The sequence below is a fragment of the Acinonyx jubatus genome, chromosome E2, assembly GCF_027475565.1.
Source record: "Acinonyx jubatus isolate Ajub_Pintada_27869175 chromosome E2, VMU_Ajub_asm_v1.0, whole genome shotgun sequence".
NCBI classification, from domain to species: Eukaryota; Metazoa; Chordata; class Mammalia; order Carnivora; family Felidae; genus Acinonyx; species Acinonyx jubatus.
In genome coordinates this window covers 54,817,938-54,837,327 of record NC_069396.1, presented here as the reverse complement: position 1 = coordinate 54,837,327, position 19,390 = coordinate 54,817,938, and the positions used below count along the sequence as shown (strand labels likewise).

At 39.6% G+C, this 19,390-nt stretch overlaps 1 pseudogene; it reads left to right on the top strand.

Annotated features, from left to right (window-relative positions):
- The first annotated feature begins 7,021 nt into the window (after positions 1–7,021).
- Positions 7,022–12,379, top strand: LOC128313175 (vomeronasal type-1 receptor 2-like; annotated as a pseudogene).
- The last annotated feature ends 7,011 nt before the right edge of the window (positions 12,380–19,390 follow it).

Sequence of the window (19,390 nt, the reverse complement as noted above, 5' to 3'; positions counted from 1 at the left end):
GCGTCCAACTTCAGCTCAGGTCACATCTCGCGGTCCGGGAGTTCGAGCCCCGCGTCGGGCTCTGGGCTGACCGCTCGGAGCCTGGAGCCTGTTTCCGATTCTGTGTCTCCCTCTCTCTCTGCCCCTCCCCCGTTCATGCTCTGTCTCTCTCTGTCCCAAAAATAAATAAACGTTGAAAAAAAAATTAAAAAAAAAAAAACAAACATATTTCTTAAACAGCACAAAGCATATTAACTGTATATGTGACATGACAAAGTAAATTATAAAAATTAAGAGCCGGTTCTCCTCAAAAGACACACACACACACACACACACGGGAGAGAGAGAAAGAGAGAGAGAGAGAGAGAAGAGGTTGACATTGTGTATAGTACAAAGAACGCTTACAGGCTCACAATAGAAAAAAGTGGACAAAACTTCCCAACAGAAACTTCAAAAGAGGTTACTCAATGGGTAATACATGTCCAAAACATGTTCAATGTCCTTAGTAATTGGGAAAATTAAAATTAAACCACTACTTGGTACCACCATACACTGACCAGAAAGCTAAAATGAAGTGAGTTAATACCACGTTTTGGCAAGGTTGTGGGTCAACCAAGATTTTCATACACTGCTGGTGGGTGTTAAAATTGCTACAAACATTTTAGAAAACTGTGTGGTAGTATCTACTTTAGCTGACCAGATGTAATCCTATGTCTCAACAATTCCACCTTTACAAATTTACTGAACAGAAATTTGTACAGGAATTACCAAAAGACTTATTAGAGTTTATATGCCAGCACTACTCCATTACTCATAGTAGCTCCCATCTCAAAACTACCCACCTGCCCATTAATAGTAGAATGAGTCAATCAAGTGATATTCACATAATGGAGTCCTATACAGCAATGCTAATGACTGCTAGTAACCGGTTGTATGCAACTATATGGATAAATTCACAAAATCAGATAGACTGAGGAAAAAAAGGCCAATATGAGAGAGTTCATTCTATATGATTCCATTTATAGAAAGTGCAATACAGGCAACAGTGATCTAATCTCTTAAATGTTAGAATGGCTGTAAACTTATTCCCAAGAACTCCAAATCTATGAATATATGCAGCAGAAGTATACCCTTGGGGACAGTACTTTAATTTTTTTTTAATGTTTTATTTATTTTTGAGACAGAGAGAAACAGAGCACAAGCAGAGGAGGGGCAGAGAGAGAGGGAGACACAGAATCCGAAGCAGGCTCCAGGCTCTGAGCTATCAGCACAGAGCCTGATGCAGGGGTCAAACTCATAAACCGTGAGATCATGACCTGAGCTGAAGTTGAACGCTTAACCGACTGAGCCACCCAGGCACCCCTTGGGGACAGTACTTTAAAGGGGGCACAAGAGTTTCTGAGGGAATGACAGAATTCCGTTTCTTGATGTTGGCATTGTGTACAGGGTCACATTCTGTTTGTGAAATTCCACTGAGCTGTGCACTTATATCCTGTGTGTGTGTGTTTAATTTTTTTATTAAAAAAAATTTTTTTTAATGTTTTTATTTATTTTTGAGACAGGGAGAGACAGAGCATGAGCAGGGGAGGGGTAGAGAGGGAGACACAGAATCTGAAGCAGGCTCCAGGCTCTGAGCTGTCAGCACAGAGCCTGACATGGGTCTTGAACTCATGGACTGTGAGATCATGACCTGAGCCGAAGTCGGACGCTTAACCGACTGAGCCACCCAGGCGCCCCAATTTTTTAAAAAATCTACAACACCAAACCCCCCCCCCTAAAAAAAAACTGGAAGTAGCTGGGGAAAGGTTGTTCTTGTGAATATGTGTGACCTGCTGATTGTGTCTGTGCAGGATGAAACTTAGAGCCACAGGCCTAGATCATGAGCCCAAACAAGAAACATAAAGGACTACTAACAATGCTGCATAGGGATTACCTGTGATTTTGTCACGAAATTCAGCAGAACGGTATCTGAAATCTTTGGAGTTTTGTTATGTCTTTGCTGCTGTGTTTGACCTTATATAAATAAGAAGAATTTTATACAGCATATACAGGATCCAGCAGAGGAAAACAGAAACCTCAATATATTTGGGAGCTTTTTTTATTCTGCCCACCTGGAGTTGATGCTGATGGTGATGGTGGAGACATGCAGGAAGGTGATGATGTCAGTGGCCTACTGTGCCACCTCTGTGGGGGAATAAAACAAATTTGCATCCAAAGTCATTGTGGAAATGCTTCAACCTAAAAGCTGCCATAAATCTAGGAGCCACCTTTGCATAGAATGCCTGAGGAGGGGTTATAAGCAGATGTATGAAAATCAAACTGTGGATTTCAATTTGCCTTCAGTGAAGGAAAGGAAGGTCCAATGATAAAGAGGCAGGAAATGCCCGTGATTACAACTTAGTCTGTTATAAGAAGTCCATTTCCATTGCCAAATCTCTGGAGACCATTCTGCCAGTTACCACTAACTGGTATTTGTCTTCAGAGCCAGGAGAACCTGCAGGAGAATATGAAATGTGGGCTACATTTATTATATATTAACAGACATTCATTACTCTCACTATAGGATCTACTACAGGTTTTGTTTGGTTAAAGGTCTTCCTAGAGTTAAACATACAACCTTTAAATAGCACTTACAATGTATAACGTATGGCTGCTGTAATGCCATATATATGATATCTTCTTTGTGTTTTTCATGGAGACACTGCCATTATTTTCACCATAAGGAGGACTTTCATACAGAGAGTTTGAATAATCTAAATCCACATGCTAGGTAGGGGCCCAAAAGGGACTTGAACCTGGCTAGACCGGATGAAAGACAGAGCCTTAACCACTATGTGCACTAACAAATCATGTCAGCTGTGTTTTCAAGTAATCCTGACCTAGATTTAGTTTTGTTTTACTGCTCTGCCATTTTATTTTACAATACTGGTATTTTATTTTACAATTTTGGTTGGAACAATTTTTTATGTCTCCTGATTTAGTCTAAAAGTCAATATCAAATATGAATAAAGGTTCAGAGATTCTAATAAAATGCAGATTCACTAATTACAGTCTATCACACGGGAACCTGCCCCAAGTACAAGTCAGATGAATGAATGTAGGGTTTGTTCAATGTTAGCTTGACATTAGAAAGACTCATTTGTTGTCATACTGGTATAGGAAGAAAAATACAATGTCATTTGTCAAAGAAGCTATTGGAAAACAATTATTTGTTCTCTAAACTGTGATGCACAAACATTAATATATGATAAAACAGTGTAGGATAGAAACTAAATCATTAATAATTTTGATTCAAGTGCTTATCTGTTTATTAATACCTATGTTAAATGAAGATACTGGCAACAAGGTGAGACTGTGTGTCGTGTAAGTTGAAAGAGGTATGTACGTTATGTAAGCTGAAATGTAAGGGAAACGGGTAGTGAACTTTGGGGTTGATGTTAGAATATTATTAAACCAGAGAAAAGAACACAAAATGCATTTGGAACACACTTCTCTAAAGAAGACATACCAATGGCAAACAGGTTTATGAAAAGACACTCAATGTCTGCAAATCAAAACTACATTGAGATATTGCCTCACGCCTGTGGGGATGGCTATTATCAAAAAAATCAAAGGCAATAACTATTGGTGAAGATATAGAGAAACTGGGACCTATGTACACCGTTGGTGGGAATGCAAAATGGTACAACCACTATGGAAAACAGTGTGGAGTTTCTTCAAACACACACACACACACACACACACACACACACACACACACACCACCAACAACAAAAAACCTGAACTACCATGTGTTCAAGAAATCCCACTTTAGGGTATTTATCCAAAAGAACTAAGAATAGAATCAAAGAGATATTAGCACCCCACTGTTTGCCCTAGCTCTATTCTCGGTAGCAAGACATGGAAACCACCTAAATGCCCATCGATGGATGAGTGAAAAACAAAGTGTGGTGCAGGGGCGCCTGGGTGGCTCAGTCGGTTGAGGGTCCGACTTCGGCTCAGGTCATGATCTCACGTTTCATGGGTTCGAGCCCCGCATCAGGCTCTGTGCTGACAGCATAGAGTCTGGAGCCTGCTTTGAATTCTGTGTCTCCCTCTCTCTCTGCTCCTCCCCCGCTCATGCTCTGTCTCTCTCTCTCCTTCAAAAATAAATTTAAAAAAAATTAAAAAAAACAACAACAAAGTGTGGTGCATAGATATACAATGGGATATTATTCAGCCTTAAAAAAGAAGGAAATAATGCAATACAGGGCAGCACGGATGAATGTTAAAGACATTAGGCTAAGTAGAATAAGCTAGTCATTAGACACATACTGCGTGATTCCACTTAAGTGAGGAATCCAAAAGAGTCAAACTCATAGAATCAATGAGTACAATGGTGGTTACCAGGGACTGGAGAGGAGGCACAAATGGGGAGCTGCTGATCAACAGGCATGAAGTTTCAATTATGCAAAATGAGTAAGTTCTGAAGACCCGCTGTATAACATTGTGCCCACCGTTAACAATACTGGGTTGTACACTTACAAAATTGTTAAGAAGGTAAATCTCATGTGTTCTTACCATGATAAAACAAATAAATAAAATAAAGTAAAATAAAACAAAAATAAAATCATGTGGTCCTGACACCTCTTGTCTGAAACCCATAATTTAAAGTTACCTTTTCCTTAAATGCTTCTTCTCTAACTTCAACACAGAAATCAGTCTGGCCATAATCAACTCACAGGTGTTTTAGAGACACGAGTACCGTTTTCATGAAGTGCCTCCTAGGCCCAGACTTAGATCAAAAACATTTGTATTCCAGAAACAAATGCAGATAGGTGGTTCCTGCACAGGCTGAAATAATTCTTATCATTTCATCGTACTCTTTATTATAAGTATGGTGGTATTACAAGCATACCTCTAACAACATTGAAATGTAATCTATGATTCCTGTGAGGAAATGTGAATAGTGTATTCATTTCATAACTACAACATTTAAGCACTTAAAGGCTGGATTTCATTATCACTGGGATTATTCACGAATAACTGTCCTCAGTGACGATCACACTAAATTAAATTACATCAGGAGCCATCAAGGATTGGGCACAGGATTTAGGACCCTCATCTCTCTTTACCAGCTCAGCTCTTAGCTAAGGAATTATTTCACCTCTATGTCTGGCTTTGCCACTAGATCTATTTCTCCTCCAGACCTGAGCGCTTACTCAGACTTCCTTTCCTTGCAGACCCTGCTTCTCAGACTGGAATTAAAAATACTCACTGGAATCCTTCCCACTGTCAGGATGGTTGGTTCAGTGTGCGGATCAGGCAGGACAGCCAGTACAGGTGGGAGGGAGGCAGCTAGACTCAGAGGTTTGTCAATATGTGATCTCACCTCCTCTCAGAACTGCAATTATTATTTCTCCCGTAGTGGTAATGACAGTTCAGGCTTGGGGACCTGGGAACATTTCTGAAAACCTTTTTCCCAGTTGCTAATTACTAAAAACAATTACAAGTTTCTTGTGAGTATCTCCAAAGAGACCACTGTAGTGTTTGGGAGAGGCTCTTATTTTTTCATGATCTCTAAAGGCAGAAAGGGTCACATACAGGGGAAAAAAAAAAAAAAAAGGAAGGACCAAGTCCAAGTCCACAGACAAAAGAGTCAAGTTGAACCCTTACCTAACACCATAAACAAAAATTAACTCAAAATGGATCAAAGGCCTAAATGTAAGACCTAAAACAATAAAACTCCTTATAGAAAACACAGGTCAAAATCTTCATGACAGTATATTTGACAATGATTTCTTGAGTATGATACCAAAGGCACAGGTGACGAGAGAAAATATAGAAAAACTGGAGTATATGAAAATTTAAAACTTTTGTGCATCAAAAGTCACTATAAACAGGGTGAAAAGGCCACCAACAAAGTGGGAGACAATATTTGCAATTCATGTATCTGTTAAGGGATTATATACAGAATACATAGGGAACTCTTAAGACTCAACAGTAAAAAAAAAAAAAAAAAAAAAACCACAAAAACACACAAAAACAAAAACCAATTCAGTAACTGGCAAAGGACCCGAACAGACATTTTTCCAAAGAAGATATACAGATGGCAAAAAAGCAAATGGAACATCATAATTGGTTAGGGAAATGTAAATCAAAATGACTATGTGGTAGCACTTCACATCCACTAGGAAGGCTACTATAAAACAAACAAACAAACAAACAATGGGAAATAGCAAGTAAGGGCAAGGATGTGGAGAAATTGGGACCCCTGTGCTCTGAGAGTGGGGAATAAAAATAGCAGGCACTGTAGAGAACAGCTTGGCAATTCCTTAAAAAATTAAAAGCAGAATTACCACAGGGTCCAGCACCCCCACTTCCAGGTATATATTGAAAAGCAGCATCGGAAGCAGGGTCTTGAAGAAATAGTCGTGAACTCGTGTTCACAGCAGCATTATTCACCATAGCTAAAACGCGCAAGCAATCCGGTGTCTAACAACCGATGAATGGATAAGCAAACCGTGATATTTACCTACAGTGGAATGGTATTCAGCTTTAAAAAGGAAGGAAAAGTTGACACCTGCTACAACGTGGATGAACCTTGAGGACATTGTGCTAAGTGAAACGAGCCAGTCACAGAAAGACAAATTCTGTATGATCCCACTTATATGAGGGGCTTATAACGGTCAAGATCATAGAGACAGAGAGTAGGATGGTGGGGGCCGGGGTGTTGGGGGAAGAGAGATGAGGAGTTGGGTGTTAATGGGTACGGTGTTCCAGAATTGAAAGATGAAGGGTTCTGGGGAAGGACAAGTGGTGATAAGGTTGCATAAAAATATGAAAACACTTGACCACTGAAGTGTACACTTAAAAACAGTTAAGACGGTAAAATGTATGTTACATTTAAGATTTATCACAATCTTCAAAATTAGGGAAAAAAAGTTCCATGAGCTCTGCCACATGAGGTGAAGGTGAGGAGATTGGGTGTGACTGAGAACAGGGCTGACAGAGAAGGCACTGGAAAGGGGGCATAAGGGTAAGAGGGAGGTGGTTCACGAGCATGGGGTTTGGGGGACACAGAGCGCAGAGGAAGAGGGTGCAGAAGGTAAGTGCACACAGAAGTTCAAAGGTGTTGTGTGTGTAAAGGGCACTCAGGCATCTGAGGGCACACAGAGGGTAAGTGTGCAAAGCAGTGGAGGGTGCAACACATACTGGGTGCTGTGTGATAAGGGCTACAGCAGTCCTGGGAACCAAGGGGATATTTGGCAGGGGACAGTGGGCAGAAGTGACGAAGGGCAGGGCTGGGTAAAAGGAACAGGTGAGTTGGTTCATGTCCACGAGGAATAAAGAACGCAGGGGAGGAGGAGTCTATGTTTTGGAAGATTTAAGGACTCTCTCGATGGTGGGATATAACAGAATGACACTACAATAGATGGAAGGCAGACCTGGTCTCCTGTGAATTCCAACCACAGGCCACTAGTATCTTCCCTACTTGGTGCTCATCCTCCTTAACCACTTCCTTCCCATGAAATTCTGCACCTCTTTCCCCAGAACCCAATATGCCTCATACCCTTTACCCCCCTGTACACCTTGTCTCCCTGTACCCGCAAACATGGCAATGCCCCTGTGATATTCAGCACACAGTCTTTATCCCTCTGCCTTCTTTCTTCTCCTGCCCTCTCTTCTCCCCTCACTCGCAAGACCTCTGCACCACCATCCAGTCCCTAAGTCCTTCTTTCCCTGTGTCCTCTCTCTCACCTGCTCTGTCACTCACCCATGCACTGCCACTCTCCTACACGCCCCAATGTTCCTACCACATGTCCTGACCTAAGCCGGTATTGTTTATAGCATTTTTAAAAGGCTGCCTATTATAAATACTGCCTTTGTAGGCTATTGCAGGATTAGGACTATAAAGGGTGGAAAGAGAACGCCCCATTTTTAGGCATCCAGAGGTATGGAGGTGTAACTATTCTTCTGGGGGGCGCCTAGGTGGCTAAGTCGGCTAGATGTCTGGCTGGATTTCAGCTCACGTCATGATCTCACGGTTTGGGAGATCAAGCCTCATGTCTGACTCCATGATGAGTGTGGAGCCTGCTTGGCATTCTCTCTCTCTGTCCCTCCACCACTCACGCATGTGCACTTATGCGCTCTCTCTCTCAAAATGAATAAACATTTACAAAAATTGAAAAAAAATAAATCTTCTGTATGAGAACATGCTATTGAGATGTACACATGCTGGGTGACTCTGTGTGGTTTTATGAAAAGGAGTAACTGTCAAGGCTGTGTTTGCAAGTTTGTGTGTGGTGTGTTCCAGAATGTTTGAATGTATAGCTAAGGTGATGCCACAGTAAGTGTTCGTGTGTGTGTGTGAATGCTTATGAGTGTGTATTTCACTGCGTGAGTGTGCATGCAATTGTGTCTTTGTGGAAGTGTATAAATGAATATGTGTGTGTGTGTGTGTGTGTGTGTGTGTGTGTGTGGTCTGGACTGCCCACCATTGTAGCTCCAAACCCTGACTTGAAAACTGGGGGTGATTGGACGGTGAATCCAGATCAAATTGTGGATTTGTGTGTAAGAAAAATCAAAGAGCCAACCTGAACTCCAAATTTATGTTTCTTAATTATCAAAGCATCAAGTGCTCATGCTGCAAATTTAGCCAAAGTGTGGAGAACTGGTAACTTTTTGCTGCTCTGGAATTAGGTAAGTAACACTGGCTAATATGATAGTTTTAGGAATGGTAGAATCTCCCTGTTAAGCCATCTGATCCCACTGCTTTTACTTGTGAGGGGCCCTTTTAGAACCTTTTCTCTTCCTTCTGTGGGTATTGTTCTGTGACCACTTCCTATCATTAGAGGGAGGTAGACAATGGTAAAGGTTATTTTCCTTCAAAATTTCCATTAATAATTGGCAATTAATTGTGCAAATGAGTCCAAATTTGGACTCTGATGTTTGAGTTCAATGGTTTCAGTTTGTAAATTGCTGGCATCATGTTCTTTGTCTATTTGCATCTCTTTGAAAGCCCTTCCTAAGTATTTGGTCTCATTCCATTTCTCTGCGAATGACTTAAACGCTCAGTGGAATGAAGCCGGGGAAAGAACTAGACATTGGGGAAAGTGCTTGGGGAAGCAAAGATCCCAGTGAGACACATGTAATGGCTGCCAGTTCCTCACACAGCAGACCCTGGCATTTCCTGCTGTCCCTCCTATGAGACCCCGTCTGCCTCCAGGGATAATGGAAAAGAAAGAGCCTCTCAAAATTACTCCAATACTCTTAGGAGACGCTAACTAGAAACTTGTAATTGTTTTTGGTAATTAGCAACAGGAAAAAAAGGTTTCAGAAAAGTCTTCTCAACTCCCAAGCCTATGCTCCCATTGCGGCCACAGATGAAATGGTAATTGCAGTTCTGATGGAGATGATCTGACAGAATTGCAAACTCATGTCAGGGTCTGGCTGCCTGTAGTGACCATCACACTGAGCCCACTCTCCTGGCAGCAGGAAAGAGTCGGGTATTTTCTATTTCAGTTTGAGAGGCAGAATCTGTACGGGAAGGAGGCATATCAGGATTCTGCACAGGTGACTATGTCAGAAAAAGGCATTCTCTGGTTTTAAACCTGGTCCAGTGCCAAAGCACACAGGAAGGAGAATTCCTGAGATATTGGATGAGCTAGTAAAGAGAGATGGGAGTTCTACATCCTACCTGATGGCTCCAAATGCAATGTAGTAAAATCCTCTCTGGCAGAGTTTGGTGGTATTTAATGTAATAATAAAAATTGAGTTTTAAGGTGCTTAAGGATGTAGTTGTGAAACCAATCTGCCATTCCGGCCTACTTTACAGGAATCACAGACCAAAATTTCAGGATTACCAGAGGTGCATCTATAATACCTCCATGCTTGGAATAAAGAGTACGATGAATTTGTAGGAATTATCTGATCCCACACAGAAGGTGTATCCAAATGGTAATGGCTTGAATGGAAAGATTACCTCTAACTCTGGAGACAATTAATGGAGACCATAATGGGTCTCTTGAAAACTCTGCAGTCTATTGATTATGGTGAAGCTATTTTCCCTCTTAAATTTAGGGGAGGAACATTAAAGGAAAGGTTGACATAATAATTATGTGTTTCACAGAGCAACTGCCTGGCTCCTACCATCTTGTTACAAAGGTACCATGCTAATGTGGGATTCTGATAGGGAGTATATGGGAAGTCTCTGTACCTTCCGCTCAATTTTGCTGTAAGCCTAAACTGATGTAAAAAATGAAGTCTGTTAAAGTATTTATATTCTCATTATAATCCAAAAATCTACTATATCAATTTATAAAATACACAAGATTTCATGCTTTACGCCTGCCATCTTGTACATGTATCGTTTATGAATATGGCATCGGTGCAAATAATTTTAGTGAACTCTGATATTAATAGTAAATATGGGATCTAAAAATAATAATTCAGTTTCTGGCCTACAGTATTTTGTTATATATGGGTGTTTTATGTCCCCAAATGTAAGGAATGCTGTTGATTATTCCACAATTTCTGTGATAGGTGCCATTATACTTGTGTTCTTGATATAAAAGCAAATGAGTCTTTTCGTTGCCATTCTATCATCAGGCCGGTCTTGCATCCATCATACATAACTTGTCACGGAGCAGGTTCCTGTAGTATTCTGTTGCCAGCAATGCATCTACATTTCCTAAGCTTTCTAAAGCTTTATTCATAATTGATACTGGCCTATAAAGCTTTACAAATAAATGGAAACTTGTTATATCTGACACTGCAGTAACAAACATCTAAAGTCAGCTGACAAGGTATAAAATGAAAACTAACAGAAATTTGGATGATTTGATGAACTAGCTTTTAGGAGAGTAGTAGTTTAATGCACTGTATTTGTTACCAGCCATTAAATTACATACAAAATGGATACAGGACTTGAAAATTCCCTGAGCAGACAAAACCATTGAAGCCACATAAGAAAAACTAAAATCTAGCTTATTTCATGAACATAAGCAAAATATAGGTTATTTCTTGTGAATGCCTCTGATAATCATAAAAATTTATCTTCCTAAAAATGGCATAAGACAATCACCTTTAACCAACCCCTTGTCATCTGGAAACCCCCATTGTAATAACCAACCACTGTAATCCCTTTACAAGCCATCCTGTAACATTACGCCCCTGACCTTCTTATCAGTTTTAATTTTGAAAACTCCCTGTTCATGAACATTTCTCACATGCACAATAAACTCTTACTAAATACTATGTGTTGATTTGGGTGTTTTAATTCTATTTCTGGATTTTTGACACAGCCCACCCATTTCAAGTCCCCACTCTGCCCTAAGGAGCAAATTTTGACAAATGCTTAACCTTTCTGTGTGTATGTTCTCTTCATCTGCTAATTACAGCCACGGCAGTGCCAGCCCCACAGATTTGTGAAGCATGAAGGCTTCACTCACATGAGTGCCTTCACAGGACTGGTATTACATTATGAGGGCTCTTTAAAAGTTATATGTTCAACCTCTGGAAAACTCTTAGTAAAAGAAAAACATTAAGCCAACATTTCTTAGAACTAATGGTAAGTGGAGAATATTGGATTGCAATTGACGTGATACATCTAACCTGTTCTCATTCAGGGTCCTTTAGCTTAGAAGACAAATTCAGTCACTGGGAACTGACAAGATAGCTGCCAGGGATTGGGCAGTGGTCTATGATATCATCATAGACCACAGCTGGAATCCTGGGCAATTTCTCTCTTCTTCACCATCATATCATCCTTTACTTTGCAAGTCAAGGTCCATAGATTTGATACTTAAGCACCTCATTATAGCCAACTCATTGGGCATTCTGCCTAAAGGAGTCCCCACACAATGACACCTTTTGGGTTGAGACATTTCCTCAATGATTTTGGATGCAAACATTTTTTGTATGTCCAGGGAGTGGGCATGGCATGTCTACGGGTAACACCTGCCTCTTGAGTGTCTTCCAGGCCATTATGATCAGTCTCAGGAACTCCAGGTGGACAATAAAGTGAAAGCTCCCAAGTACATAAGCACCTCCATATTCCTGTGCTGAATCCTACACATGCTGGTAAACACAATTTTTCTTATGTATATCACCAGTAAACAGAGCAACAAAAACAAAAAACAAATGATTTTGGATACTGTTCTTGGACAGTACCAGAGACTTACTGTATGCAGCGTCATCATTCCGTGATGTGTTATGTTTGAAGCCCATGATCTGGGCCATGATGGTTTTCATTCTGCACAGACACAAGCAGTGGTTCATCACATTAATAGGACCAATGTTTCCTCCAGATCATCCCAAGTCCAGAGCTACCAAAACCATCCTTCTCCTGGTGTGCACCTGTGTCTACTGTAACATCCTTTCCTCCACCTTTCAAGTCATTTTGTTTCTTTTTGATTAACACCAACTGGATGCTCTTGAGTACCACTTCAGTCATTACTGTTTCCCAACCATCAGCCCTTCTGCTCATGAGTCAAGACCCCAGTTTGTCCATGCTCTGCTTTGCCTAAATAATATGAAGTCCCTCATCTAGGAGGAACATGTAAACTAGGTGTTTTCGCACAATGTTCAGTCATTTACTCACTCCTCCCCTTGAGATTGTACAAAACAGTGACATTACAAGAGAGTGTTGGTAAACACACACACACGTACACATATTTGTATATTATAAATGTATGCTGTGTGTTTGCACATGCGTATGTGCATATCAATCTGATTATGATTACCCATCAGGCAACAGTATTGGAAAATTGCATATAACAATGTAAAACTGAGAATTTAAAATACTGATCTTCATCTTGCCCTTCTAGTTGATTATCCTGTCAAAAGACATGGAATGTATTTTTCATTTATCTACTTTAGTTCTTATGTCCTAGCTATGTCTCTTGATAAACATATCCAAATGAAGTCAAATAATATTTGACTTTAACAAGATTAATTAGTCTCTTTCTTGAGAAGCGAGTGTGTGCATGTTCACATGTGCATGCAAGCAGAGGAGGAGCAGAGGGAAGGGGGAGAGTGAATCCCAAGAGGTTCCAGGCCCAGCAGAGCCCAACATGGGGTTCGATCTCACAAATATGAGATCATGACCTGAGCTGAAATCAGGAGTCAGACGCTTAAGTGACTGAGCCACCCAGGCACCCCAATTGTCTTTCAAGTTTAATAATGGGCAAATCTGGAAAGCATTTGCCAAGTTATTATGTATGCTTTATGATACCTGTTCTATTTTCTTATTCTTCCAATGTTGACTTCTTCTGTGTTTAATAATTCTACATTTTACCCCTTTTTATCAGTGCTATAAACTTAACATCTCATAGATTCCAACCCAGAATTGACTTGTAAAAACTATTCTGCAAAGTACTTGTAAAAACTAATCATTATGTAAAGTTATTTAATATAGTTAATACAGATGACAATATACGGTCATTACATATTAACCTAATTTACCTTCTTACAACTAATTTGTTTAGTTGCCGATATGTATTATAAAAATATTTATGCACAGCTCATAAGTGCACTAAAATACCAAACTGAACACACCTGTGTATAGATCCTAGATTAAAACAATTTCACCTCTTTGCAATTCATATGAATGGAATCCTACAGCAGGAACTCTTTTGTATTTGGCTTTTAAAATTCCACATGTTTGTCAGGACGCCTGGGTGGCTTAGTCAGTTGAGTGTCTGACTTCGGCTCAGGTCATGATCTCGTGGTTTGTGAGTTCGAGTCCCGCATTGGGCTCTGTGCTGACAGTTCAGAGCTTGGAGCCTGCTTCGGATTGTGTCTCCTCTCTTTGCCCATGCCCCCCTTGTGCTCTGTCTCCCAAATATAAATAAATGTAAAAAAAAATTTTTTTTAAATACAATTCCACGTTTGTTAATTTATCTGTATTTTCTCATGCTGTTGGTGTTAGAATTCCCTTGTCTGAATATCAATCAGTCAAGTTAACCCTTCTGTCCATGCACACAAAAGTGGGTTTCAGTTTGAGGCTATCATGAATAGCACTGGCATGTAAACGCTACAATGTGGTTTGGTGATACATGTATGCATTTCTGTTGGGTACATATGTGATAGAAGAACTTTTGGGCCACAGGTCTGTATCTACTCAGCTTTTGGAGATAACTGCCAATTTTCCCAAAACGTTTGTGTGAATTTCATACCCACCAACAGTGTACAACATGCCTAGTTTATACACGTCTTTATTCATGCTTAGTATTTTCTGTCATTTTCACTTTAGTCTTGTGGTTGGTGTGTGATATTAAACCAGGTAGTGACTTTATATGCAGTTCCTTTATTACTTAGGAAGTTGATCGTGTTTTTTATTGCTGTTGTTGTTTATTAGATATTGGGTACTTTTTTCTTGAAGTGTCTGCTTTTATTTTGTTCATTTTTTCCTGTTTTATTTTCTATCATTTTCTTACTGAATTTTATAAAGTTCTTTAGTATACTGGATGGAAATCCTTCCTCGGCTCTATCTCTAATCTTAGTGTCTTTTGATGAGTAGCAGCTCTCAATTTGTCCTCCTTTATAGTTAATGTCGTTGTTTAAGAAGTCCTTTATAGTTAATGTCGTTGTTATAAAATCTCATAGGTGTTGTTTCCTTTTCAAAACACCATTTATGCCTTTAAAATTTCCATCAGCATCCATTTGGAAACTATTTGTTTTATGTATAGGTAGTGACTTAAGTCTTTTGTTTTTCCCCCTTCAAGATAAAATGTGATATTTGGTTTTCCTTTTCGGTTACCGATCATTGCCTCACCTGGTTTAACATCACCTTGCCTTGGCAGCTTTCTGTCCAGCCTCCTGGTAATTCTCTCTCTGGGTCTCTTTCAATACTTATGACCCCAGTGTACCACACTATCAAGGTTAGTCTTGGTGTCAGAAATCTTCAGTGGAACTTTCTGTTCAGAGGATTATTTCCCCTGCTTTACAGGGAAAGCTGCACCAAGATGAGAGACAGTTCTCCATTGGTTTAAGTGTTTTCACTGCTTGTATCAGCTTCTGAATTATCATTTCAAGGATTTTTGTTGGCCTCAGGCAATGCCTACAATATCCCTCTTCAGGGAAAAGGGCAAATTACTTGACCACCATAAAAATAATGCTTCCCCCTGAGGCAAAAAATTGGGCAGTTTTGCTTGTAACAACTTTAAAAGGTTGAGATTCTTAAGTCCTAAGCACTGACATTACTCAGTGGTAATGCAAACCTACTAAGTGCACAGCGTCCACCTGGGTCTCTTTGCATCACCACCATAGGACTTGAGGAGTACCAGCGGAACAAATGCAAACATGAAGCTCTTGCTGTTTACTGTGTCATTATAAATAAATAATAAATAAACAAAATAAATGATAAAATCTTATCTTAGACCCAGGAGTCTCATGCCTTCCATCAGCATTCATGAAATAGACAGGATTTATCTTGCACATGGGGTAAAATCTAAGACAATTCTTCACATTTCTTGACAGTCTTAGTGAGGATGAGATACTGAGAGAGATGAACCTTTGTCCTCAAAGAGGCAATTACAAAGACCTTTCAGAATCCTCAGAATCCTCTTCAACTTCCTAAGTAATAAAGGAACTGCAAATAAAGTCACTCCCTGGTTTAACATCACACACCAACCACAAGACTAAAGTGAAAATGACAGAAAATACTAAATGACAGGGGATATGAAAAGGCTTCCTGGGACAAATTTACCCAAGAGCTGGGCCAGGTGGCATTAGGGGCCTGTACTGTCAGAGGCTGATGGGTAAGAGGCAGGCCCAAAACAAGACGCTTGACTGTAGTTTATTATTTATTTTTGAGGAGTTAATCAAGACTGACACAGAAATGCATAAATAAAAAGCATTATACTTTCATATCACTGACCTGTAAACAGCCAAAGACTACTGAAAACAAAAAGGAAATGTGCCTATGAGGGTCATGTCAGCAGAATGGCAGAACAGGATGCCCAGAAAGCTCCTTTCCCCAATAGACTCAGTGACTCAACAACCATAAACAGATGAATTCCTTTTGTAAGAAATCCATAAGCTAGTTGAGAGGTTCCTGCATCCTGGGTGAATGTCAAACCAGTCAGACTGAGACCAGTAGGAAAATTTGAGTCTCCTTGCCATAATACCTACCCCTGGCATAGCTCTTAGCTTTCCCCTTAGGGAAGAAAGAGCTGGATCAAACGTCAAAAGTTCCAGCTTTTCCAAAGGCTGCCCAAGGGACTGGCTTGTTTTGTGTCTCAGACAGCTGATGGGACCTGGCATATTCTAGACGCCTGGAGACCAGTGAGAATAAACACAGGTTTAAACCAACATACAAGCAGGCGCCATAACCCCTCTTTCAGCTCAACACAGTACGGGCAGAAGAAAAATTTCAGATACTATATTCTCCCTGGGCAGAGAAAGAATGGACCACATGTCCAAAGTCCCAACTTCTCTGTGGGATGCCTGAAGGACTGGCTTCTGTCTCACCTGTCTCAGACTGACAGGACCCGGCATACTTTAGATGCCTGGGGCCACTACAACAAAGATGGTATTTCGGACTAGTGTGAAGATTTGAGAGACTCCCAGAATCTACAAGACCAGTCCATGGAGACTGGTAGAGGTGGCTGGGTTTTTCTTAATGCACAGATACCAACACAGAGTCAAGGAAAATGATGAAACAGGGAAATATATCTCAAACAAAGGAATGAGATAAATCTCAAGAAACCAACTCTAATGAAATGGAAATAATATGATTTACCTGACAAAGAATTCAAAATAACCATCATAAGGTTACTGAATGAGGTCAGGAGAACGATGCATGAACAAAGTGAGAATTTCAACAAAGACAGAAGAAATATTAAAAAAAAGAGAAAAAGGTATCCGGGGCACCTGGTAGCTCAGTCAGTTAAGTGTCCGACTTCAGCTCAGGTCATGATCTCACGGTTCATGGGTTCGAGCCCAGCATCGGGCTCTGTGCTGACAGCTCAGAGTCTGGAATCTGCTTCAGATTCTGTGTCTCCCTCTCTCTCTACCCCTCCCCCTCCCCTGCTCATGCTCTGTCTCTATGTCTCACTCAAAAATAAACATTTAAAAAATTAAAAAAAAAAAAAAAAAAGAAAGAAAAAAGTATCAAACAGAAATCCTGGAGCCAAAGGATAAAACAACTGAACTGAAAGATTTACTTCAGGGTTGAACAACAGTCTAGAGCAGAAGAAAGGATAAACATAGGCTGAAAGTGAAGGGTTGGAAAAAGATATTCCATGCAAATAGAAACCAAAGAGAGCAAGAGTGGCTACACTTCTATTGGATAAGATAGACTTTCAGGCAGCATCAGTCACAAGAGACAAACAAGGTCACTATATAGTGATAAAGGGGTCAATCCATCAGGAGGATGCAACAAATGTAAATATATATAAGCCAGTCCTCAAGTACCTAAATATTTAAAGCAAATGTTGACAGAGATGAAGGGGAAAATACAATAATATGATAATGTAAAAGGACTTCAATACCCCACTTTCGACATTGATGGATCATCCAGACAAAAAATCAGCAAGGAAATAGCAGACTTAAAGAACAGTATAGCCCAATGGACCTAACAGACATACATGGAACATTCTATCCAACACCACCAGAAAACAATCTTTTCGAGTGTACCTGGAGCATTTTATAAGGCAGATCATACGTTGGGCTACAAAGCAAGTCTTAACAAATTTAAGAAGACTAAAATCCTATCAAATATTTTTTCCAACACATAATGGCATGAAACTAGAAATCAATAAAAAGAAGAAAACTGGAAAATTCACAAAAATGTGAAAACTAACACTCCTGAACCAACAAATAAAAAAAATCAAAAGGGAAATCAGAAAGTATACTGAGACAAATGAAAATGGAAACAACATACCGAAAGTTATAAGATGCAGCAAAACACTTTTAAGGCGGAAGTTTATGTAATGCACAGACACCAACATTAAGAAAATGCCTACATTAAGAAAAAAAGATCTCATATAAGCAATGTAACATCATATCTCAAGAAACTAAAAGAAACCTAGCAGAAGGGAGAAAATAATAAAGATCAGAGCAGAAAAAAGTGTAATAGAGACAAGATGGACAAAAGAAAATCAGTGAAACTAAGGATTGGCTCCTTTAAAAAAGAAAATTGACAAATTGTTAACTAGACAAATCAAGAAAGAGACTCAGAAAAATTGTAAATGAAAGAGGAAACATTATAACTGATTCCACAAATACAAAGGATCGTAAGAAACTACTATGCAAAATAATATGCTAATACACTGGATAATCTAGAAGACAGATAAATTCCTAGATAAATACAACCTACCATTCCTGGATACTGAAGAAACAGAAATCTGAACAGACCAATAATAAGGAGACTGAATAAGGAATCAAAAACCCAACAAAGAAAAGCTCAGGTTCAGTTCATTTCACAGGTCAATTCTACCAAACATTTAAAGAAGAATTAACAACAGTCCTTCTAAAACTCTTCCAAAAAGTTGAAGAGGAGGGAATACTCCTAAACTCATTTTACAAGGTCCGCAAGACCCTGATACCAAAGTCAGAGAAGGACATTACAAGGAAACAAAACTACAGGTCAATATACCTGATGAATATTGATGCAAAAATCCTCAACAACCAACTAGCAAACCAATTTCAATAGCATATTAAAAGTTCCATACATCACAATCAAATAAGATTTATCCTTGGGATGTAAGGATGGTCCAACATATGCAAATCAATAAATGTGACAGACCACATTAACAGAATGAAAAATAAAAATTATAGAATCATCTCAATAGTTGCAGAAAGCACCTAAAACTCAGTATCTTTTCATAATGAAAACTCTCAACAAATTGAGTATAGAAGGAATGTACCTCAACAAAATAAAGGTCATATATAATATGCCCACAACCATATATACTTCTTCATATATAATATGCCCACAACTGTAAAACTCATACTTAAGAGTTACAGCTGAAGCTTTTCCTGAGATTAACAATGGTGCCCACTCTCACCACTTCTATTCAATATATAATGATAGGGGCACCTGGGTGGCACAGTCGGTTAAGCGTCCGACTTCAGCCAGGTCACGATCTTGCGGTCCGTGAGTTCAAGCCCCGCGTCAGGCTCTGGGCTGATGGCTCAGAGCCTGGAGCCTGTTTCCGATTCTGTGTCTCCCTCTCTCTCTGCCCCTCCCCCGTTCATGCTCTGTCTCTCTCTGTCCCAAAAATAAATAAAAACGTTGAAAAAAAATTTAAAAAAATATATAATGATAAATATAGTAACCAGAATAAATCTGCAAGAAAAAAAAAGGCATCCAAATTGGAAAGGACAAAGTGAAATTATCTGTTTGCAGATGATATGATCTTCTATGTAGAAAAGCCTAAAAATTCCAGAATAAAACTGTTAGAATAAATGAATTCAGCAAAGT